The following is a 26,326-nucleotide window of genomic DNA, read 5'->3' on the forward strand; positions in this document are numbered from 1 at the left end:
GAAAGGAGGATAAAGTACACAGTGAACCGCTCACTACGTGAGTAAGGGTGGCGAAAGTAGATTGTTATGCTGACTGCTCCTAAGTCCCCGTTTCTTCGCACGCGCTGTCTTCAGCATATTCAGGAATTTAGAACGTTACATTCTGCATAGTGAATTCATCACGATAATATCGAACATCGCAGTAGCAAGTGATAAATTATGAGATTATGAAACTCTAGAGAAATAACTTCCGTTTCAGTATAAGGGGTTTAATCAAGATTACGGTAAAATCGATTGTTAACGAATAATTCTCCAACTAAATATTCCATAAAAAAATGATGATGGTGGAACACGGGCTATAAAATGCTCAGCTATTCGCAATTAGGTGTCGTTTGGAGTATCAGTTTCAAACGTCGAAAAATGTAAGGAAATTCCCAATAGGCCTTAATTGGGGCTTTGATAAGTCTTTGGCGAACATAACTGTTTTCGCAATGGGTTTCGCTTACATTAGCTTCGCAAAATTACGTGTCGTGACGAAAATTGTGTAGCATTATACCTTCGATCACAGCTCTGCTTTTATGCGAGCTTCTAAGGAACCTAATTTTACGTGCACTCTAGTATATATTAAGAGACCAGTGACCCGTCGTTGCGCTACATACATACGAACCTTGTGTAACCCAAACAAAAAGAACTAGTGAAAAGTTACTTCATTTTTGCTCGAGAAGCTAATTTAAGACAGCGTCATCCCGTATGAATCTTATATTAAACGAGGCTGAAGAATTAATTGAAGAATGCGAAATTTATGTGGTCAGCACAAGACGGCAACAAAATTATTTAATTAAAGTAACTGATAATGCTTTTTGCCTCTCTGGTTCGTACAGTCGCTGACGTAAGTTACTTGTGTGAGTAAGGAACTAAACATTCATTTTCCAATATTAAATCCTTGCTCTGAAGTACTGAACTTAGCATCCTTTGTTATCGGAATCAGTTTGTCCGTATGTAAAGCAATGCGACAAAAATACAGCTTACCCTCGAAGAAAGTAAATCTAATACATATACAAACGTTTCTCAGCTTTTTATTTCATTGAATTTTCTTGTTAATACTACTTTCATCGATTTTACAAATTTCCCACGTTAATCCTGTCGTCATCAGGGTGAAAATTAAGATGGTCGACCTAATTCAACGATAGTATTGAGCATGTACACAACTAGTAGCCATAGCTTGTTTTGTATATAATAGGGATTTTACATTTTGTTATTCTACTGAGGACGGGAGAAATAAGTGTAACTTAAAGAGAAAAAGTAAAATTAATTCATTGTCTTACTCAAATTTCGTATAACCAGAGTCATTCGGTCCCACCATACTTCTACCGAAACAGGCAAAACACTTCGTTAGATACAAAAAACATTGTACGAAAATATTACATAAGCATTAAATTTAATTATCTACAAACTTATAACACACGCTCTGTTAGTTAAAATGACTTTGTAGGTCCACTAACTTATAAAATGCAAACAACTTGCCTAAAAATTGAACAAAAACAGGCAGCTACATTTCACTGCTTTACCTCTGAAGTTGTCTCCCGCCCTCTGAGACGAAACTTTAGGGGGAGTTTTATACATAAGCCATGGTCTATCAGCCCGCAAGTGTCAAGTGAAGTTAACACCGGCTGTGAAAGCATACGAAAAAGCAGATTTCTAACAATAATAGGACTGTACCAGTATTGGTGTAAAATGCATGGTTGCCTAGTTGCCCCCTATGATGTCATTGATGTCATTGATCAGATCATGCACTGCGATCACATATTTCCCAAATCTCTCTCACAGCTCCCTCTGCTGACACAATGGACATCGACCAATTGCCCTACGTACATTATGCCAGAAAACTCAAAAAATATGGGGAAATAAAAATAGACCAATAGTATTAAGCGTAAAATGGCGATAAGCTCAATAAACTGAGATTGAGGACCTATTCCATTTTCCCTACGTATTAAATGAAAGATGGTGGACTTAGACAATATATTCTACTGGGAACTGCTGTGCTGAGAATAAAATCGAAGTTGATCGACCTATAGATGAAGGTACAACCTACATAGCTATCACATTTAGAAATTTAGAATTCCCTCCTGAGTTTAAAATGGTGGAAAATTCTAAAATCTGTTCACCCTAAGTTTACAATGGTGTAGCTCAAAGATACACCTTGTACGTTTAAATAATTTACAGATAACTCGGAAATGGATGTGTGTGATGTCCTTAGGTCGGTTAGGTTTCAGTAGTTCTAAGTTCTAGGGGACTGATGACCTCTGATAATAAGTCCCATAGTGCTCAGAGCCATTTGAACCGTTATTTTATTTATAATATTAAATTCGTTTCATTGTGATAATGTTCATCGAGATTCTTGATAATGCAGTTTCAGACTTTCCGGGGTGCTCTCCATTGGGTGACTGCTTGTACTGACCTGTCCTGACATACGCCATAATGATAAAAGTCCACTGGGCCCCTTTGTTTAAAAAAATCGTGCCCTCGGCATGTAACAAACAGAACATACCGCTTTAGTGCATCGATAAACATTTAAGCATATCCATTCAAGTAACTAATTGCTGCTTGTCTGACGTTGATCAGGCGGGAAAAGGTGGCGGTGTTTCATCTATTAATTTGAACACTACAAACTGAACCGTGTCGACGGCTCCTTAGCGACTCTCTCCTACCTTCCGTAGTCGTATGTGTCTATGGCGCCTCATTTCCCTATGTGTATCGATTCTCCTTGTGGAGCAACATGTCGGGCGGTGCACCGGGGAGGTGGCGGAAGTCGGAAGGAGCCAATAGGACGAGGGTAAGCGAACAGCTGGTTACAGCGGACCAGAACGCACAACGGCTCCGACTACCAGCGGCAGCTATATTTCTTGGGTGCTTGTTTTGGTCACGGACTTAGCGTTTCTCACCTGCTGCAGTTTGTGGGGAGACACAATCCTTTATGCGAATTCCATTCGTCTTGAAGTCCGTTGGTTTGTGATTTAGGCGATTCAGTGCTGTTTGCGACTGGATATTTAATGCTGCCCTGACTATATTCAGCTTGCGTTCGGCTTTTGCCCACGCACAGTGGTCGTACTAAGAGAGCTTCTGGCTTTCCCTGTCTTGGTGGCTTCCTGAAGGGCTGCATTTAATGCGATTAATGCTTGAGCCTCCTTTTCTAACGGTCGCAGGTTCGAATTCTGCCTCGGGCATGGATGTGTGTGATGTCCTTAGGTTAGTTAGGTTTAATTAGTTCGAAGTTCTAGGCGACTGATGACCTCAGATGTTAAGTCCCATAGTGATTAGAGCCATTTTAACCATTTGAACCCATTTTCTCATTTTCTATTATGCGAATATTTGTACCTTTCAGTGCTTCTCTAAGGGTGTTATTTATTGCACATGCAATTTGGTCGCTGACGTCTTTACAGAAGTCGAAGGCACATATTTAACTAATGTTATTTATAATTTTATTGTAATGGTGGTTACATTGAGGGTTGCCCTATCTTATGTAAATGTTGGTGGCCACCCATTTTTAATGAGAGCGTTGTTAATTAAATTTTAGTCCTCCAGTATTCCTTAAACACTTTTGTGGCGTAACTCGGTCAGAGTTTCCTTATGGAGGCCTACCTGAAATTCTGATTGAACTGAAACGTTTAATTAGTCATATGAACGCCAGAGTCTAAAATCAGTTAAATTTACTAATTGTATTTCCTGCTGATAGTTTTTTTAGCAGTTGCCTTTTAATTATTTTATTTGTGGTGGTGTTGGTGGGGGGAAGGGGGGAGTGGATTTAAATCTTGTATGTCTAATACGCATACAAATTGTGTTATAGATTTCCTTGCTTAAAGTGTTGCGTAAGCAGCTAACGGTCGTGCGAATCTGTTTGGTACTAGTAGTTCTGTAGAGGTAAACTCGTTCCTTCTTGCCTTATTGTAATATACGGCAACAAATGGCTTGGTGGGCTGAAAGTTATCCGGTGTATTTGTCGCTGGGCCTCTTATTATAAGTGTGACTAGCCAGTTGATTAAAGCTTGAGACTGCCTTTCATTCTCATGTTTTGTTTTCTTGAGTAGAGATCTTTGTTACGAGAGTTAAAGATAAGTTGCTACTCTTTGATATGTTCTTCTACTGGCTTCATTTAGAATTGTTAAACTACATCTTTGTCCCTCACTTACTTAGTGCCCTTGTTAACAGCACTAACTTGTCTCAGCTTGCAGCCAACTTCTCTACGTCTCACGAGCGTGGGGACCTGCTGTGTTACGAGCCGTCTTGTCGTTTATTAACTTGTTTCATGGCGTAGGGGATGGGCGTAAGCAGAGTAATTAAGGCCGTCTGTTGAAACGATCAACTTAAGTTCTCTTGTGTATTTTACTCGCTGTATTCTTATTTGAAACTGTACCGTTTGCCTCACAACATCTTGCTTAAAAGAGTTTTAAATTTTACGTAACTGTACCGTACCAGCTTCATTTGAACCATTAGGGATTCATGGTTTATTTTTCTTTTAACTTGCTTTAGCCAGAGCTGCAGATGTGCTGCTTCCATCTTGTATCCTCTAGAGGCACTTCAGAGATATTTATATAAAACAAAGGAGAGAGGGTATATTCAGCTTTAACAGTATATTCGATTCTTTTTTGGTATAAGGTACTATGAAATAACTTCTTGTCTTTTATGAAATCAGCTGATTGTATAAACGGTAGCAGTTTCTGCAATTACCAACATAGCTTGGTCGAGTGTAGACTGAATTGTAGAAAACGCCCCGAGGCCTCACTTTTACCACTTTTTTCATGTGAAATGCTACTGTTCTTTATTGTGTGTATATTTCTGCTATACATTTTGACATACTTGCCCTTTGGTTGTTGTTTGTTAAGAGAGAGTATGATCTTTACTGTGTTTATTATTATTTCTTGTTATCTGAATAAATGTAATCAAAAGTGAAATGACGTTAATACTCTGGGCTGCCCCCTCACGCTTCCTTATCCTTCCATTCTGTGTAAAGGGCAAAATCCGTGAATACTGAATGGAATGGCTGACGGTTGTTGCGTCAGTGAAGGCCAACCTTGGAGGTGGTAGTAAAGGGGGACAGCGGCGTTAGAAGCACGTAGCGAAATCGCTACAGGGTCTTAGAACGAGGCTAGCCTGCCGGTAAACATTAGCTCGCCTTAGTAAAATGGAAAGTGTATAATTTCATCAAGTGCCGATAGTGTGCTGGTAGGGTTTAAGTGTTGCGATTATCTCCTACTGCTCGCAGTGCATTGATAATATACACTTACACGTCGGCGTCGTTCGCGTTGTGGAAATTAGCGACCAGAGAAAAATTTGCTTGCCGATTGAAGATTTGGCCAGCTACAATGAACAGCTACGAGGAAATAGCTTTTCCAAATTACTCGTGCAACTTTTAAGAAGAATTTGAGCACCATAACATTAGAGTATGGGTGACAAAACCTGGATCAACGGGTTTCATTACCGCGGAATTTACATGGTATCCATTTTCGTGGGTCAGCATTATGTGTAGAGCCTCCCACTATCCGAGCTCCGTGGGATTCTATTTGCGTGGATTATAATGCTAGCAGCTATTAACATAATCCGCGCATGCCGAACGGCCTGAGAATTTTTTCATGTGCTAAAGAGTTAGTCTACAGCAATCCGTGTGTATCTGGAGCTTCACTGAGCAGCACAGAGTGTCAGGCTAATGGATGTGGGGGTCTGTGCTATCTAAGTCACCAGAGCTTGGAGCATACTGGACTCTCATTCGGTAGGACGACAGTTCAAACCCGCGTCCGGCCATACTGATTTAGGTTAGCCGTGATTTTCCTAAATCGCTCCAGGCAAATTCTGGGATGGTTTCTTCGAAAGGGAACGGGCGCCTTCCTTCACCATCCTTCCCTAATCCGACAGGACAGATGACCGTGCTGTCTGGTGCCCGCCTTCAAGTCAGTTAACCAACCAATCAGTCAGTCAAGAGCTTGGAGACAGAGTATTCATTGTTTTAAGAAAGCAGCCTCTGATTTTTTTTTCATTGGTATCATCATATTGCACTTTTGCTGTATTCTTGGGACAGATACCCCGATACACCGCATCAGGCAGATAGGTTATAGTGATTAACTACCCTGTGCATTCTCTAATGTACTCCCACTATCGGCTGCGCTACGGCCTACAGACATCCACGTCAGTTGGCGATGGCGGTAACTACATTACAATTGATTCAGATGATAATTGTCTGCGCGGTAAATACTTGGGCACATCAGATCCTTGAGGCATGGCAGTAGAAGTGTCACATTCCCTGCCAAAATGTAAGGTTTTCTGTAGCAGTGTACTTGAGTTCTTTTCTTTTGTTTGCAAGATTTTTCTACAAGACATACATTAATGGTGGACATTAGTCAAAGGTTACAATAACAAATGGCATAGCTTCTGCAAAGTATATAGAAAGCAAATCCAAGGTACAGTAATACTCAATGCCTTGCTTTGACATGTTTTTACTCTGGGTTATAAATGTTGAGTGAAAGATATGTTCTTAAAAATAAATGGCTGTGTAGTTTGTTCACTATAGTATGTACTGAAAAAACATGGCTGTTATGAAAGCAGTTTCTTAGAAATTATGGCCCTATTGAAATTACTAACATAGTTATCGGACCCAATTGCGTTTTTATGAAACATTTTCATTCCTCAGGTAACAAATGCCGATATATTCACCTTTCCTTTCTGAGCACATACTGTGATGTGTGCTTTATTGTTGGATATTTATTGCTTAGTTGCCTTCCACAACATTTGTATAATTCTGCCAAACATTCCTTCCCTGCTGATGTTGAGGGAGTGGTATAATAAAATCAGAAATTCCTGTCAGTTCTGTTTTATACAAAGGTTTCTGCTGTCTTGCTTATCTTTTATAAGAAATTTGTTTCAATATTTGAGTGCTGGTGATATTCACAAATTGCTTTTGTTTTACAGAACTAATAGACGTGCATCTCTGTACACTGTATTTGTTACCTGTAAAACGTGTTAGACACTGAAAAATTATGTAACAGTTAAGATATAAAAAAATCATTGAGATGTCGCGGTCGTATGTGGCGCCATAGATACATACCGCTATGAAATGATGGGAATAATTGATAACAAACTGTCATCACACATCAATCTATCCCACTCAAGCCAAAGGAACCTCCCCTTGAGCAGAAAGTTTAGTGGCTTACTTGACCTGGCTCACATGTACATTGCTAGATTTACCAGTCGTCAGGTCACGAACGAGAATATTCACGGGGCCTTAGACTCCAACAATGGAACAAGGCTATTCTGATGCAGTAACTCATTGCATTCGACAGATAATACTTTGTTTTTAGAGAGAAATAAGAAATGGCGTTGAACTTAGAGAAGCCATGGTTGATGTTGTTGTTGTTGTTGTGGTCTTCAGTCCTGAGACTGGTTTAATGCAGCTCTCCATGCTACTCTATCCTGTGCAAGGTTCTTCATCTCCCAGTACCTACTGTAGCCTACATCCTTCTGAATCTGCTTAGTGTCCCTGTACGATTTTTACCCTCCACGCTGCCCTCCAATACTAAATTGGCGATCCCTTGATGCCTCAGAACATGTCCTACCAACCGATCCCGTCTTCTGGTCAAGTCGTGCCACAAACTCCTCTTCTCCCCAATTCTATTCAATACCTCCTCATTAGTTATGTGATCTACCCATCTAATCTTCAGCATTCTTCTGTAGCACCACAATTCGAAAGCTTCTATTCTCTTCTTGTCTAAACTATTTATCGTCCATGTTTCACTTCCATACATGGCTACACTCCATACAAATACTTTCAGAAACGATTTCCTGACACTTAAATCTATACTGAATGTTAACAAATTTCTCTTCTTCAGAAACGCTTTCCTTGCCACTGCAAGTCTACATTTTATATCGTCTCTACTTCGACCATCATCAGTTATTTTGCTCCCCAAATAGCAAAACTCCTTTTCTACTTTAAGTGTCTCATTTCCTAATCTAATACCCTCAACATCACCCGACTTAATTCGACTACATTCCATTATCCTTGTTTTGCTTTTGTTGATGTTCATCTTATACCCTCCTTTCCAGACACTGTCCATTCCGTTTAACTGCTCTTCCAAGTCCTTTGCTGTCTCTGATAGAATTACAATGTCATCGGCGAACCTCAAAGTTTTTATTTCTTCTCCATGGATTTTAATTCCTATGGCGAATTTTTCTGTTTTTTTTCCTTTACTGCTTGCGCAATAGACAGATTGAATAACATCGGGGATAGGCTACAACCCTGCCTCACTGCCTTCCTAACCACTGCTTCCCTTTCATGCCCCTTGACTCTTATTACTGCCATCTGGTTTCTGTACAAATTGTAAATAGCCTATCGCTCCTTGTACTTTACCCCTGCCACCTGTAGAATTTGAAAGAGAGTTTTCCAGTCAACATTGTCAAAAGCTTTCTCTAAGTTTACAAATGCTAGAAACGTGTTTGTCTTTCCTTAATCTTTCTTCTGAGATAAGTCGTAGGGTCAGTATTGCCTCGCCTGTTCCAACATTTCTACGGAATCCATACTGATCTTCCCCGAGGTCGGCTTCTACCAGATTTTCCATTCGTCTGGAAAGAATACGCGTTAGCATTTTGCAGCTGTGACTTATTAAACTGATAGTTCGGTAATTTTCACATCTGTCAACACCTGCTTTCTTTGGGATTGGAATTATTATATTCTTCTTGTAGTCTGAGGGAATTTCGCCTGTCTCGTACATCTTGCTCACCAGATGGTAGAGTTTTGTCAGCCATGGTACGTAGGGAAAATATAATTAATTCACTCTTTCTCATCAAACTGTGAAGGTACAAGGGATGGGTATCGGCTGCAGTATCATCGCCTAACTCGCAGCTTCATCCGGATGAGGTGTGGTGGGGAATGTGATCAGCACATCGCTGTCCCGGCTGTACTGCAGGCTTTCCGGACTGCGGATCTCGGTCAAGTACCTCCTCAGTTGGCATCACGAGGCTAAGAGCGCCCTGTAGCAGTCCGCCCACCAAGGAAACATCCCTGAAAGTACTGGGAATCGAACCGAGGTCTTCCACACTGCACCCAAGCATGCTGATCGATCAGATACAGAGGCGAACGGTACCAGTTCAGAGGGATGCAAATTTTCCAGCGTTACTTTATTTAAGAATATTCTGGAAAATGTGTCTACAGTAGAGCTACCTGATCAAGAAGTGAATGAAATCTTAGGAATTTGCAGAATAAATAAACCATAATGCAGGGATATACTACAGCACGATAATGAGATATTCCTGCGACATTGGGTGAAGTGACTGACTACGAACGTTGCATACCATCTCTACCTACTGAGCTCATGTAGCTCCTCAAGTGTCGTCACAAGGCCGTGTGAATCCTATTCCAGTCCTTGAGCCAAGAAGCAATACGTGCTAGTACTATTAATTTAACTTGGCTCATGCGCAAAGCATTCATGCATGCTGACCACTTGGTTACAAGTTACAGTTACAGTTTTTGTGAAACCGTATGCATTACATCAAACAAAGAGCTCTACTCATCTACTTTTCTCTTATTGCAATGGTCATTTCTCCCTATATACGTCGGCACCGACAAAATGTTATAACATTCAGAGGAGAGCGCTTGTGATAGAAACTTCATGAGACGATACTTCTGGAATGAAAAACGCATTTGTTTGAATGATTGCCACTCCGATTCACATAACATATCCGTGCTACTCTCTCCCCTACTTCGCGATAGTATAAAACAAGTTTCCCTTCTTTGTACTTGTTCGATGTCCTCTATGAATCCTATCTGTTGCGGATCCCACACAGTGTAGAAATACTCGGGAAGAGCACGCGCGAGTGTAGTGTAGGCAGATTTTTTTATAGACCTATTGCATGTTCTAATTGTTCTGCCACTAAATCGCAGTATGTTTTCAAAACAGCATTTTTTATGTAATCGTTCCAATTTAACTTACTCGAGACTGTAATTCCTAAGTACTTAGTTAAATTCACAGCTTTCAAATTTGTGTGACTGTCGTGTAACTGAACTTTAGAGAGTTCCATCAGCTGTCGTCTTGTACTGTTTTTATTACTAATTTCCTCCTCGTTCCTTCCCACATTTTCACAAATGAGTTCGCACCTCTCATAATTCAGAGCCTGTTGCCACTTTTCGCACCATACGCATATCTTGTCTAAAACTTTTTTCAATTAGTGATGATCATATGATGACTTTACGATATGGTTAATCTGTTGGGTAACGATCACGTTGGCTTTAGGAAAGGTAAAGACAGAAGAAAGACAACTCTGCTGTTGCAGTTGGTAATGGAAGCAAGACTAAAGAAAAATGACGACACGTTCATAGGATTTGTCGACCAGGGAAAAGCGTTCGACAATGTCAAATGGTGCAAGATGTTCTAAATTCTGAGAAAAATAGAGGGAAGCTATAGGGAAAGACGGGTAATATACAATATGTACAAAAACAAAGAGAGAAAAATTACAGTGGAAGACCAAGAACGAAGTGCTTGCATTACAAAGTGTGTAAGACAGGGATAGACTCTTTCGCCCCTACTGTTTAATCTAAATACCGATGAAGGAATGACGAAAATATAAGAAAAGTTCAAGAGTGGATCAATGGTAACATTCCGTGATGACATTGCTATCCTCAGTGAAAGTGAAGTGGAATTAGTTAGAGCGTCTGCGGAATGGAATGAACAGTCTAATGAGTATAGAATATGGACTGAGAGTAAATCGAAGGAAGACGAAAGTAATGACAAGTATCAGAAAAGAGAACAGCGAGAAACTTAGCGTCAAGATTAGTGATGACGAAGAAGATGAAGGAATTCTACTACCTTGGCAGAAAAATAGCCCATGACGGTCACAGCAAGGAGAACATAGAAAGCAGACAGCAGCTGGCAAAGGGGGCATCTCTGCGCAAGAGAAGTGTACTAGTATCTAACACAAAGCTTAATTCAGGGAAGAAATTTCTGATAATGTACGTTTGGAAAACAAAATTGCATATTATTGTGATCTGGATGGTGAGAAAACCAGAAAAGAAGAGAATCTAATCATGTGAGATGTGGTGTTACAGAACAATATTGAAAATTATATGGACTGATAAGGTAAGAAATGAGGACATTCTCCGAAGAATCGGCGAGGGAAGGAATATACGGAAAACATTGACAAGCAGAAGAGAGTGGGTGGTAGGACATCTTTTAAGACATTTCGCATTAACTTCAGTGGTACTGGAGAGAGCGGTAGAGAAAAAAAAAAAAACCCGTAGACGAAGTCAGAGATTGGAAAATACCCAGCAAATAATTGAGGACGTATGTTGCAAGAGCTACTCTGAGATGATGGAGTTGCCAAGGAAAGGAATTCGTGGCGAGCCGCACCAGTCCAGTCACAAGCCTGATGGCTTCAAGAAAACAAGAATAAATGGGCTGCGTGTGGGCTAGTACCTTAACTGAGAAGTAAATGACGCTTGCCTCTTTAGTTTTGTTTTTTAGCTGTAAGAACAGTCAAGAAATATCCTCTCAATGTAGCGGGATAAAATAGCAGCAATGGGGTCAAAAATTAAAAGCACCTATCATGAACCCAAACGAAAAACAGTATACAGAGTATAACCGGTTAAACACTACAATAGGCGCACGATACATTCGTAGCGCCTAAAACTTTGTGAAAATGTGGGAAGAAACGAGGAGGAACTTAGTAATAAAAACAGTACAAGACAACAGCTGATGGGGAAATTTGTGTGGAAATGACGTTACCATAAATACAGTAGACCGTTGTGCAGGAACGTACATGCTGTAAAGTGGCCAGCTATTGACTTAGCGATAAGCGGTGCTGGTGGCTGAAATCGGATCTTCGCATCCGCAGCGGGGCAACACGACCTATAGAAATTCACGTGGCGTGGTCACATTCTTAGGCACGCTTGATTAACCGTGGAGCCGTACTTTCCACTTAGCTGTCAATCCCCTAACGATGTCATTTATTCATAGAGAAGAAATATTCGGCCCTGTCCATCCTGCAACTTTTTCATGAAACACCATGAAAGTCATTTGCGCTGTTTCTGACTACTGATTGTAATTCGACCACAGTTGTAACAAACGCTTTTTGTGATTTAACGAATTTAACCTGATGATACAACTTCTAGGCTACGAAACTGATTGTCAAATCAGCCCATTATTTATTAATCAGGATGTTTATTTATGGCTCTAGTTGCCCCTCATAGAAGATAGTGTGTATTTTTTAATTTAAATTTGCAGGTTATTGCCCTTTCCAGCTTTACAAATGTCAGCTGACCTAAACATTAAAGTCATTTGCAACAAATAGCAGTGAATCGTGTTAACATTTGTTCTTCGTGTGTTCGTATTTCATTTGCTTAAGTGTAGTGCTCCTGATGCATGGATATGGAACGTGCAACGATGTAGGTACTGGCAGTCTTCATAAATTATATTTATGTTTTCTTTATATTTTTTCTGTTTCCTCTTTTGATTTTTAGTTGCTCTTAGTAGCTGCAAAAGCGTCTGTCACATCACAGAGTTTCAGTTTGTGAGTGGGTGATCTTTATAGTGAGGATGTTTTGTATTGATAAGGTACACTACCTTAGCCTTTCAGACAGGAGTCGTCACACAGTAATATAGTGAGCTAATTCGCTGATATCATGTTTGTATTTAGGCAGAAATGTATTCCGGCGATTGGCTCGCTAGACAAAAATAACATGTCACTGGTTAGCTGTTTATACATTGCCCTTTACAGCGTCATATATGGCGTTCATGACAGTAACTCATTTACCCCGGCTGTGCATGACTGTAGAATTTTCTTCCCTTATCGTACATTTGGTGAACTGAGTACCCACCCCGGTATACACAAAATTCAAACGAATAATGTCTAAGAGTTAGCTAGCAATACGCCACAGTCCTGTCCAAGTGTATGGTGTCCATTTGTTTTATTGTGTCTACGTTGGTAAGTTTAGTGGGGTTCGTACTGACTGAACTTGAAGATGTTTCTCCTTGGTTTCATAGCCAGTGATGCAGCAACTCTCAAAAAACTTCCCATATTGTGACGGTATTGCCACCAACTCAGAGGAGAAATGGATGCAGATTGTAAACGAAGAAGGGCTCGGGGTCTCGTGTTGATTTTGTGTTACGTACAGGAGAGATAACTATAATTTTAATCGTGGTCTCCATAATACAATTAAACTGATAAAGTTTAGAAAAAGTTTGAATGCGTTTCCTTGTTTTTAATCCCCAACAACTGCTATCAGTTTGATGCTGCCAACCATCTTTCTCTATCCTGCTCTAATCTTTTAGTATTTATATACCTACTACACAATGTGTTTATTCTGGTCTCTGTCTGTCCCTTTTGATTTTCCTCCCTACTGTTTTCGCAATGTCGTAGCTAGTGTCTCACTAAATCATCCCTTTTTCTGGGAAGAGGTTACTTTTATTTGTCTCCTTGTCGATTCTTTTCTGTTTCACATCGTTTAGAACCTGATTTCTCCATGTAATTTCTGGCTTTTATCGACAAAACCAGATGTAAATGCTTCCAGTTCCTTCTTGTGCTGATCTCCCATGCTCCACGTTTCACTTTGGTACAATGGTTTCCCCCCAGACATACCTTCCTTGCTACATTACAATTTTGGAAATGAAACTGGATAATAACAAAAAGTTAAATAAGAGATCAGTAAGCTGATCTCTTATTTAACTTTTTGTTATTATCCACCGCCCTTATTTCACTCGCGCCTAATTAAAAGAGCGAAAGATCAGAGCGTCGACGACGAGGTCTTAAGAGAGGGTGAGGAAGCTCCGATTGGGAGAGGACAACTAAGCAATTTGTCGATGTTGGTTTCAAAGTAACCATCCCATTATTTACTATTAGCAAGTTAGGGAAACCACAGGTACCTAAATAAATGGACTCCCAGACAAGGAAACGTATGGACGTGATGCAGTAAGCGAATTTATGTTGCCTTGTTCCGTGCATCTATATAGGGCACTAAAACAAAAAAATAAAGAGCTTCCGTATGTTACTAATAAAATATTTGTCTAGGAATATTAGCCAACGGCCGGCCGAGGTGGCCGAGCGGTTCTAGGTGCTACAGTCTGGAACCGCTGGACCGCTACGGTCGCAGGTTCGAATCCTGCCTCGGGCATGGGTGTGTGTGATGTCCTTAGGTTGCTTAGGTTAAAAGTAGTTCTAAGTTGTAGGGGACTGATGACCTCAGTGACCCATAGTGCTCACAGCTATTTGAACCATATTAGCCAACGACGATTCCATGACTTTATTTTACGTCCTTGAGCTGTGGCGACATTGACAGAAGTCGATCGACTCCGTGGCTGCTGACGTGCAAGTTACGTCATACGAGCCCCTGTGATCTGCCGAGAGACAAAAACTTCCCACTAACTCGCTCAAATTACAACAAGCAGAAATGTTTTGAATAGTGGAAGAAGGAAACTCAGATGCGTCTTCACTTTTGTAAGGGCACTGTATCTCAATATTAGTCTTGTTTCTTTTGTGTCAGATCTTGTACACGACTCTTTCTGGTAGTCAAGAAAGTGTCTCTAATGTGCTGCTTCTCCGCGGCTCCTGGCTTCATCGAACATGTTCTAACTTGTCACAACAGAAGAACAAACTTTAAGGTCAGATAGTTGGTGGGCACTTACGTGCAGCGACAAACAGATCCGTAATAATGCCAGCAATCCAGTTTTCTCATCTTTTTTTTCTTTTTGGTAGACCTCGCACACAGCCCACTTACTAATTCCTTATACATTCGCACTGTTTACGTAGTGAAGATAAAACGAGGCTGCTAGTGCCACTCTGAATGGCTTGCAATGATGCCAAGATACATATTTCAATGAAGCGGGAAAGTATCTTAATGCATGAAACGTGTCCTCTGTCATGAAATTTCTGGAAACTTATAGAGTATGCATCGTATACAACAACTGCCTGACACATAACGCTCTGTGTTATTATCATTCGACTACTGGGTAAGGAGCCGTTAAGAACTCTTGGTTATGACGCCAGACATCCAAGAAAATATTGCAGTCGTAAACAATTTTCGAGGACAGTCCAAGAGAGAAGTCGATAGCTACATTACTAAGCGACTATTCTGGAACTCAGAACTAAATATCAGTTGCAGGTTGCCTATCTAACGGCTTCCAGACACAACACAACTTTTATTTTCGGTATTTCTGGTACTTATTGACCGAATTTGAAACTTAAAATTTAAAATTCTGTCATAACCTACTCATATAGTGCTACGCTGTTAGGTGAAAAATACAACGCAATAACAAAAGTATTAAACATCGAAACTTTGTGTCTGTCTCGAGGCAGCTTAAGTGACGGCGCGGAAATTGCCGAGTTTTATTCGTACAGTATTTGAGATCCACCCAGCGGATTAACGACATAGGCCGGTGTGCCAGCCAGCCTGGTTGTGGTATTTAAGCGGTTTTCCTCATCCCACTAGGTGAATACTGGGATGGTTCCCACATCCCGCCTCAGTTACACGACTCGCAGACATTTGAAACGTGTTCACACTATTTCATGGTTTACACCAGTCGCAGACATCTGTGGTATGGGATGGCGGTAGGGAGGGCATCCAACCATCCCCTTACATTGACCATGCCAAATACGCGTATTAAACATCGAAACTTTGTGTCTGTCTCGAGGCAGCTTAATTGATGGCGCGGAAATTGCCGACTTTTATTCGTACAGTATTTGAGATCCACCTGAAACTTCCCCTTTGAACATTTCTACATGACTGTGCATAACCTGACACACAATATTTTGTTAGCGCAACGCAATCTGACTTTCAATAATTCGTACAAAAGAATGGGCCCTGACTAACATTAACCTATACCTTTCACAAATCACTTACCTCACAAAAATCTTCGCTGCTCAAGCTACTGCAATACAGCGAGCGCCACTACTGCCAGCTAAATAAAAGATTCAAACTACTGAAGGCACTAACTACTGATAGGGATAGTTAGCAAATGAAAGATATTAATAGAGAACAAACAATGTATTTACCTTAATATCATCACAAGTCATAATATATATATATATCAGTTCATGACAAATTACAAATCTCCGCCATCTCTCTCCCCACGTCCACCACTGCTGGCGGCTCACCTCCAACTGCGCAACGCTACGCGCTGTTCACATCCAGCTGCCGCTGCCCAACACTACAATGGCAGACAACAATGCAAACTAGCCACAGACTGCACACAGCACAGCCAGTGATTTTCATATTGAGCGCTACGTAACGTTGCCAATAAGAAAACATAAACAGCCTACTTACATAGAGAAAACATAAACAGCCTGAGAAAACATAAACAGCCTACTTACATAGCCCCCATGCTCCCCACAAAAAATTTTTACAAATGGTGTTGGGCACTGGCCAATACAGATTTGACAAAAATTTTTGTTTTCATAATTACAATAACAAAGAAATCAAATGCACACACTTATTGATACAATCTTGGTCAAAAGCTAAAATTGTCTCACAGTCCATAAAGACAGTCCTAATCGTACATAACAGGAGAATAGCAGTGTTTTTCTCAAAGTCTGAGCAGTAAAAGAAAATGCACACAGAAGTAGTGGATTTCCATGCAGTCTTGAAGAAGTAGTGTTGTCCTTCCAATGGAAAGACAGTGCTGACTCTCGACATGCATGCAGGTAATGGGCCACAACAGAGCAAACCCACAGCAGAGTCAGTCGTAGTTTGGAAGAATATTGGTAGGTAGGTCATCACAGAGCAGACCCACTGTAGTCCTGGTAGAGATTGTGGTATTGGTGGGCCACCAGAGGTGCAGACCCACTGCAGTCCTTGTAGAAATGGCCAGCAGCCATCTGTTGCGATTGTGCAGGTGCACATTCACCATCGAAGAGTCTTGCGGAGAATATGGCAAGTCCATAAACCACCACTTGTGCACTCACAAAGTTTCTGGAATTGTCCTTAGATCCAGCAATGCTGTTATCCAGTCCCTTGCTGAGTTATTAACACACGTGCAAACACTCACAGTCCCAACTTCTCACATATTATCCATATACTATGACCAACAGAAACGTGTGCAGTGAAATGTAACTAACAAGTTAATAATATCATGAACTGGTGACAATTACAATTTTATAACATAAGAATACAATAACAAAGGTACAAAATACATCATTAAAAACATAATAATACAGATAACATTTGTAGTAATAGGGGCTTTACAAAAGAATAGAAATAAACATATACATCAGTGGAATTATGACATGAGTACATACATAGAAGATCAGAATAACTTGCGAAACATCAACTTCACACATGAGCATTTAAACAGAATGAATAATGTCTAATATCTTTACAAAGTAAATAACATATTATTAATGCCAATTATATTTGAGGATAACAGTATTCCTCATCATAGTGAATGTAGCTTAATATTAAAAGAAGAAAAAATTCTATGAAACTACACAGAGACAGGAAGAAAACAAATACTCAAGGGTACACAAACTCATAGTGGGATAACACCAATAGGAAAGGACAGGGTTCGTTTTCAGTGTAACATTTGGTACTGCAGTCCAACCCAAAACTTCATATATCTTTCCTCTTATTTCATCCTTTGTTTCCACCAAAAAAAATTCTAACTAAGCATGCTTTCTGTGTTTATATGTTCACACGTTTCTTACCTCATTTTTATTTTCCATTATCTTACCTCATCATTTATTTCCAAGAAAATCCTACCTAAACCTGTTTTCTCAATGCATTTCTTCCAATTCATCGCAACTCATTCTCTTAGAGGCTACCCCCTCTTAAGCTAACTTAAATCTACTGAGCTCAGATGCTAAACTAAGGGACGAGGCAATGCAGCATCACATAACAAATCAACACAAACAGCAATGCAAAAAAATGCAAATTGGCAAAGCTAGCAGCATAAATGAGCAAAAGTCAAATTCAATAACACTATGCCTGGCAAACAGCAGCAACTTATACCTAAACATGACATAGCGCAAGCAGAAAAAATATTACACTAAAATGGCCATGTCTAATACCTATGTCACATCTTAACATTAGAGTGATGCATCACAAAAACTTACGCTAGTAGATAAGTTACCAAATCGTAAAAAAATTATTTATGCAATTCCTGTGAAGGGAAATTTCTTTTTGTGCTCCCTCATTTGTTTTGGATGGATCATAAAATTATTTACTGGATCTGTAGGCATAAAATATTTATATTAGTACATATATTAAATTTTATTTTAACCATTGCTGCAGTGCAGCTAGAAACTTGATATTAAACAAAATGTGTAAATAAATACATAAAGCAAGCCATATGGCATTTTTCTTAACTAGCAAGGCAATAGCTGTGAAATGTTTCTCATCGTTTCATTAGGCATTTCAGTAAATATCATAAATTACGAGCTCCACAGTATGCTTTCAACAAGGAGATGTCAGTAGCGCGTACAATGGCCTTCCCTTTCTTTTTTTTTTCTACCTGTGCCGCTGAAAAGGGCTCGCAATAATGGCTTTTTCTCCAGGCGTCTGACACAGCTGGGTGCCCGCGACGCATTACGTGCAGGTGGTCACTTAACTTTCTTACGGAAATATTTACCGCTAAAGTGACAGTCTGATATAAAAATATTTCACAGGTCAAGAATTTGCGTTACAAATCTGTAGAAACAAAATGCTATTGATATAACAGTGTCCAAAAAAATTTTCGTCTGCATTGTAATACATTCACGCATATACACACACATTTCATAACTCTTAAAGTACGTTTCTTGGTTTCCAACATCCTTTTCATAAATCAGAGTCCCTAACCACTATTCATTATTCCTTACCTTATTATACATATACATATTCGTCGACACTTCTTCAATATTTCATCCTGAGAAACATGTAGCATAATCAAATTCCTCATATACGGTATCATCATCTTATTGATCATAAACATACCTCAACAGCATAATACACATCGTCGTCGTAATAAAAACGTCATAACACCTCAGTCAAATCTCAAAAACGTCGTAGCTTTCTGCAATAATATCAAAACCTAAAAAAATTCTCTGCTCATGTCAAAAGTGTCAGCTGCCTCAAACGTACTTTAAAAATCATGATCTCATACCAAATACATCATTCAAAGCTCTTATAGTATCACAATGATTCCGAAAAAATATGAACAGTTTACAAAGTACAGACAAAATACAGTTTCATAAGTGTGAAGTTATCCAACTGTATAATTGCGTTAACATGTGTCACTGATGTAGTAAAATAAATGTTTGTCTCTCTCAGTTAAATAATCAGATAGCTGTGTAATTTGTGTGTTAGAGAAATATGGTACCGATGTGTAAAGTTGTATAAGCAAATACCATATTAGCTAGGGTTCCTTGTGGTTGCCACACACATGGTACACAAAGTAAGCGTGTACCCCCCTGAGGATTAATGTAATTATACCCTCAGGTGTTACAGATTACAGCAATGGAATGAAATGTATCACGGAAAACTTTCTTTGTAATTCAAAAATCTTTAAAAATAAATGTTTTAAGTATAAAATTGATCACTCAAATGCGTGTCCTGTAGCGCTAAATGCTCGTCTTGCTGTAAGATAATTCTGTGGAACTGTCGTAGTTATCGTCCTCTGTAAGCAAAGTTCTGCTAAAGTCAATGTAATTACCTCATGATAAACAAAAGTAAAATGCTTTGTGTATAGATATCGTAGTTATTACGCTTATTGTTGTGATGAAGAAAGTACTGTGCTGTAACGTATTGTTGTGCTACAGAAAAGGCTGTCTCCTTGTAGCTACACCATAAAAGTTACTACTAAAACATGTTTTACTTTCCGGAATAATACAGAAAAACTGTGCAGATATAAAACAGAAACACCGCAAAATCAACATTGTAAATTGTCACTCATTAGTAGCGTCGTGATAAAAATCGTGTAGCTGTCACATAAACTAATCACTCTGTCGTCTGGTATCTCACAGAAAGTACTTTAAATCCAGAATGTATTTTCAAGTAAACCAAAATGTTGCATTAAAATCTCATTAGCAGTACCAATATAGTATGTGTCCTAAGTATGTAAGCCTGATAGTCGTTACGTAATCGTGCAACTAACAAGCAAGAATGTACAAATACAGCACTGTGTCGTCTGTTCACTATAACAATGCATTCGTAATTTCTGTTTAAAAATGTTCCCTAGGTTCTAGACTGGATATTTAACTTCAAACATTGTTACATGTTAACAGATTCTAAATCTGACAAAGCATATTAGTAATGTGAAGCGAAAAGTTTTATGGCAATGACAAAGTTAAAAAGCAGATTATCTTTCAATAAACGGTTTTACATGTGAAATGTGGTGTAAACCTTTACTCTTCCTAGTACGCAGAGTTTCAACTTCAACGCAATTATCATGTGGTATACGTCGGATTCTGTAAGGTCCATTGTAAACTAGAAAGAATTTGTGACTCAAGTGTTTCTTCTTATGTGACAATGAATGAGCTTTAATGAGAACTTTCTGACCAATATACAATTTCTTTGTATTTGCTTTACCGTGTAGTTTTCTCCTTTTGTCTGCTGCAGATTTTATATTTTTAAGAGCCAAATCAATTATGTCTTTGTGTCGAAGTTTACGTGTATTTGGGAAAGGTACAAGCTCTCTGATTCTGTTCGGTGGTTCTTCATTCTTTAGTACAAGAGTAGGTGGTAAAGCAGTGGAATCATGAGGCATTTCATTCAGCACATTTTGAAATAACTGTAAATATCTGTCCCAATGCTGATGCTTTCTGTGACAATAAAGTCTGCAAAGCTTATTGATTTCTTTCATAATCCGTTCAGACGGGTTACAATGTGGTGAGTACAATGAAATAAAAACAGGTTTGATTTTATGGTTGCGAAGCATGCGTGACCAAACAGCAGATCTGAATTGCGGTCCGTTATCTGAAATGACTTTACTAACGTGTCCAACTTCACGTAAGAAATTTTTAACAAAGGCGTTGGATACAGACCGTCCAGTGGCTTTACGTAACGGTGTGAAAGAAACAAATTTTGAAGTAAGTTCAACAGCGACTAGAACGTACGAAAATCCATTAGATGTTCTGACAAGCAGTCCCAAGAGATCAACAGCAGCAAATTCTTTTAATTTAGAAGGAATGATAGGAAACAACGGAGCACGATGTGAGACAGTAGATGGTTTCGCCTTTTGACAAAGTTTACAAATAGACAAGACTCTTCGAATTCGCTTTTCCATATTGTTAAAATAACAAGTCGTTCGAAGAATATGATAACATTTTCGTGGACCAAAATGTGCGTAGCTGAAATGAATGTACCAAATGAGCTTATTAACAAAATCGTCAGGAATGCAAAGTACCCATAGCTTGTCATCAACAGTGCAGCGTTTGAACAGTATGTTGTTTCTAACCAGATAATAATGCCGAATCAGTGTGTGTGTCCTTTCATGCCATTTGCTATTGATGTCTTTCCAAATCGGATCTTTATCTTGTTCATGAGCAATGTCCTTTAAAGATGTGGTGATGAAGTTTTCAAAGGCGACTTTCTGAATGTAAAGAATACTGAAATTTTTCTCGAGGTTGCCTTCTGTGGTACTTTTCTCAAGCCCAGCCGGTGCGCGTGACAGTGCGTCCGCAACAATGTTCTCCTTGCCGGGAATGTAGACTATTGTGAAGCGGAATTCTTGCAGAAACAATGCCCAACGTTTTAACCTGTCATGATTTAATTTTGAAGACATAAGAAATTGTAATGCACGATGATCACTGTATACTTTTACGTGCTTACCAGAAAGAAAGAAACAGAATTTGTTAAATGCCCAAACGATAGCTAAAGCTTCTAATTCAGTAACGGAATAATTTTTTTCAGATTTGGTTAGCACTCGGCTAGCAAAAGCAATGGTTTTCTGAATGGTAGTGTCATTTTCTATGGCTTCTTGAAATAAATGGGCACCAAGACCGACTTTAGAAGAATCCGTGCTAAGGCAGAAATCTTGTGACAGATCTGGATGAGCTAAGATTGGCGCGTGAAGTAACGCTTCTTTCAAAGAATTGAATTCCAATTGTGCTTGTTCGTCCCAGTTCCAAATAGTATTTTTTCCAGTGAGAGAACAAAGTTTTGGTGTAACAAGAATTTGCATATTCAGAAAACGACGGTAAAAATTTACGAGACCTAGAAAACTGCGGACTTGTCTTTTTGTGGATGGAACTGGAATGGCTCTGATTGCTTCTAACTTTTCAGGATCCGGCTGAATCCCTTCAGAAGAAATAATATGTCCCAAAAACTTCACCTTTGTCCTACCGAATTCAGACTTTTCCAAGTTAACTGTAATTCCAGATTCTGCAAAAATACGTAACAAACTGTTGAGGATGCGATTATGTTGTTCCCATGAAGCTTCTGCTATCAGAATATCGTCCACATACAAGGTGATGTGACGTTTTAAGAACTCAGGTAATATGGAATTTAACCCACGAATGAATGCTGCCGAAGAAATGTTCAAACCAAAAGGAAGTTTCCGAAACTGATAACAAACGCCGAAACAAAGGAAAGCTGTGTATTTTCTACATTCTGGATGAAGTTCCATCTGATAAAAGCTGGATCTGAGATCAATGGAAGACAACACTTTTACACCATTAAAATTTTGAAGAAGTTCTTCTAACGTTTGCGGCCTGTCTGTTTCAGGAATAATGATCGTATTGATTTGTCTCGAATCTAAGACAAGCCTGATCGATCCATTTTTCTTCTCAACAACATGTAATGGATTGTTGTATGAGCTTACTGCAGGCTCAATAATGCCCTCATCGAGCATAGATTGTATTTCTGTTCTAACACGGTCCCTATAATGTGCTGGAATTACATATGGTCTAACACAAAATTTAGTATGCTCACGAACACGAAATTGGTATTGAAATCCCTTGATTGTTCCTGTTTTATGAGTAAAAACTGTGGAATGTGCTTGTAAAATCTCAAAAAGGTCCTGCCTATCAGTGTCATTACAATTCTCAATTGTTTGAATTTTATTCTGAATTAACTTATTAGTGTCAAATGCGCCGTCGATATCATCCCTGTCAGTACTTGCAGAGTGATTGTTAGTGTCTAGTTCCGTAGAAAATTCCGAACTGTTGTCTAACAGAACGTAAAGCCGATTAATTTCCTCATCATGGTTTGAGAGCCAATCTTCAAATTTCAAAGCTATTGACTTACCTTCTTTTTCTAAAGTTATTTCAGCATCGTGAAAGTTTAAGATTGCTTTGTATTCATTCAAAAAGTCTACTCCCAGTATAATTTCCGTCGACAATAATGGAACAATAAGGAAGTTCGTAGAGAAGCTGTGGCTTTGACAAAAGAATTCTAGGTTGGTTTGTTGGCGTACATCTACACTTTTTCCAAAGATTGCACCTTGTAATTTAATCTTACGTAACGGAAGTATGGGGCAATCGTTCGATTTGTTGCATTTGCTAAAGGCTGTTTCACTGATTACTGAAATGGGACTGCCAGAGTCAAGTACTGCCGTAAATTTTACGTCATTTACTGTAATGCAAATCACAGGATATGCAACGTTGTTATGTTTTACGTCGTGTTCTTGGAGTAAGATGTCCCTAATATCTTCCATTTTTACGTAATTACTAGCTACGGCAGCTGCGTCGTTAGTGTCATAAGAACGTTTTGTGGCTGCTAGCGGTGTGAGTCATTGCCTATTGTCTCTTTGTTGGCGCGCGTCGTTATTGGGGTTTGGAGACCTAACTTCTACAAATTCACCGTGACGAGAGGGCCCTGCTCTGTTTGAATCCCGCCAGTTCTGATGCAATTCAGGTCTGTCGTTACGATCATATCGTCTGTCGTCATGTCGGTAGATTCCATAGTTTCTTTCTTGTCGGTCACATGGTGGAGAATTTCTCCCTGAATCGTAACTGCGCGCTGGTCCGTTGCGTCTAAAGTTATTCTGTCTCCCTTGATAGTATTTATTTTGGTTCCCATATTGTCTGTTTCTCTTATTGTCTCTGTGATAGTCATTACCACGGAGAGGTGATCTTTCCCTGTAGTTATTACTACTCTGCCAACGGTTGTCATACGGGTGGTGTCTGGTTTGGTCACGATTTGTGTTGTGAGAATAGCCTTGTCGTGTCAAGTTATTACTTCTTTCATCGCGGAATTGCGACGGATGTGACCTGTAATTGTTGTGTTCCTGGTTTCGCGTTCCGCGATTGTCAGTGTCAATTTCTAATTCTTGTAACAGTCCCTGAAATGCTTCAATGTCGTCTTTGCAACGCCCTGCCAAAATAATGTGTCGTAAATGTTCAGGTAATTTGATTAAGCAAATGCGGATGAGTTCTGAGGGGCTGTATGGGTTTGACAGGTACTGATTCTTGTGCAACATGTCTTCAAAATATTTCACAAGACTGGAAAATTCAGATTGTTCGAAATGTTTCATCATTATGATGCCATGTTTTACGCGGTCTTGTGTGGCTTGAGACCAATATGCTGAGAGGAAGGCATGGTAAAATTCTCCTTCACTGTGGCAATCGTGAATGACCGATCGCATTCTTACAGCTGGTTCATTCTCTAAGTAGCCACACATAAATTCTAATCTGTGCTCCAATGACCAGTTGGGAGGAAAACAATGAGAGAATTGATGGAGCCATGCTTGTGGATGAATGTCGTTGCCAGAATTCTTAAATGTTTTGAATTTACGTGTAGTAATGAACAGCTTATAGTCAAAATCATCATGTCGGCGAGTCGCATATCGGTCATTGTTAGGTCGTGTCGGCCGTTCCATCTCGAAATTCGGTGCACATTGCCAGTTTCTTTCATAACTTCCGAAATGCCCTGTGTTATTATTTTGCGTCTTTTCCGTATTTCTAAGTCCCTCTTCCCGTGTTGGGGCGCGAGTGTCCTCTGAAATACGTAATTCTTGTATTACCTGTGTCAGCTGATCTTGTACTTCCCGGATTTCTCTTTGGTGTTGCGTATTAATTTGATTCTGATTTTGTTTGAATTTCCTAATTTGTTCATACTCTTCTGTGTCAGTGAAGGCTACAGGTGTTGTGTCATTCAGATCATCATCTACCTTTGTAGATAAGTTAGTGAACTGATCTGAAAGTTCGGCTACTTTATCCGATAGTGTACTTATTTCCTCAATGTGTTTTTCTGAACCAAGTTTCAGAGTATCTACTGTGTCCTTTAAGTTTTCCTGAGTTTTTGCAAGTTGTGTAACCGAATCGGTAGATGCAACTGAGTCAGATTTAGCTTGCAAGGTCTCATGATTTTCATGAACAATAGTTTGCAGTTCTTTTATGGCTGCTTCGTGATTCCGTAATGCATTTTCATGCCGCGAAAAAATAGGTTGAAAATGCTCACAAATTTGAGTTTTTACGTCATTACAGACCTTTTGACATTTCGATTCGATGTTATATAACTCAGTGGTTAAATCTACACGTGTTTGTTCAAGTGTAGTGTCTAACTTTTGAAGATTTTGTTCCATTGTGTCTAACTTTTCAAGCTTTTGTCCCATTTGTTGCATTAACTGTAATAACAATGCACTGGTGTCTGAAACATGTTCCTCAGTGCTTTTCGGCAGTGAATTTGCACCGGCAACATTCACATTTTGACAAGCGGAAAATGTGTCTTGACTCATTTGAGAAAACGGTGAGGACGCAAAACCTGAATCTACAGTATTTGCAAAATTGTGTCCTGACATTCCCGATTCCTGAGGCAAGCTGTTGCCGACCGATCGATCGATAATGCGTCCCTCTTCACTAATTGTTTCACTGTCCACGCCATTGTTTGCCGCCTGCTCCATTTCCCTATGAACAGTTACCAAATTACTACTTTGAACATCAGCTAATTCATTACTCGGTGGCGCTAACACACTGCTTTCATTTTCACTGTCATTTCTCAGTTTACTTTGGAGCCTAGTATTACGTTTTTCACACGCCATTATTGTCACAGTATTTCACACGACAACACAGAAAAACACAATTTGAAGATCAAAAATAAGAGAACACATTAACATAGCACTGAAAATAATATCTAGTTAATTGCAAGCGCAGCTGCGAAATACTTGGTGCAAATCTACATGCATGCCACAACTGTTTTACTGTACAACAATGAAAAACTACAACTACAAAGGAAATTCTCTCTATGATTACGCGTTACCAATAAACAATAGCTACACCAATTACACAAACTACAAGAAAAAATCAGAAGATTCCAGTGAGGTATCCTCGGCTAAGGGTCGACATATGAAACTTCCCCTTTGAACATTTCTACATGACTGTGCTTAACCTGACACACAATATTTTGTTAGCGCAACGCAATCTGACTTTCAATAATTCGTACAAAAGAATGGGCCCTGACTAACATTAA

The 26,326-nt window shown here is 39.4% G+C and overlaps 1 pseudogene; it reads left to right on the forward strand.

The window, feature by feature from the left end:
* The first annotated feature begins 5,339 nt into the window (after positions 1–5,339).
* LOC124805406 lies at positions 5,340–6,368 on the forward strand (annotated as a pseudogene).
* The last annotated feature ends 19,958 nt before the right edge of the window (positions 6,369–26,326 follow it).

This window comes from Schistocerca piceifrons, chromosome 7 (genome assembly GCF_021461385.2).
Source record: "Schistocerca piceifrons isolate TAMUIC-IGC-003096 chromosome 7, iqSchPice1.1, whole genome shotgun sequence".
In the NCBI taxonomy this organism is placed as follows: domain Eukaryota; kingdom Metazoa; phylum Arthropoda; class Insecta; order Orthoptera; family Acrididae; genus Schistocerca; species Schistocerca piceifrons.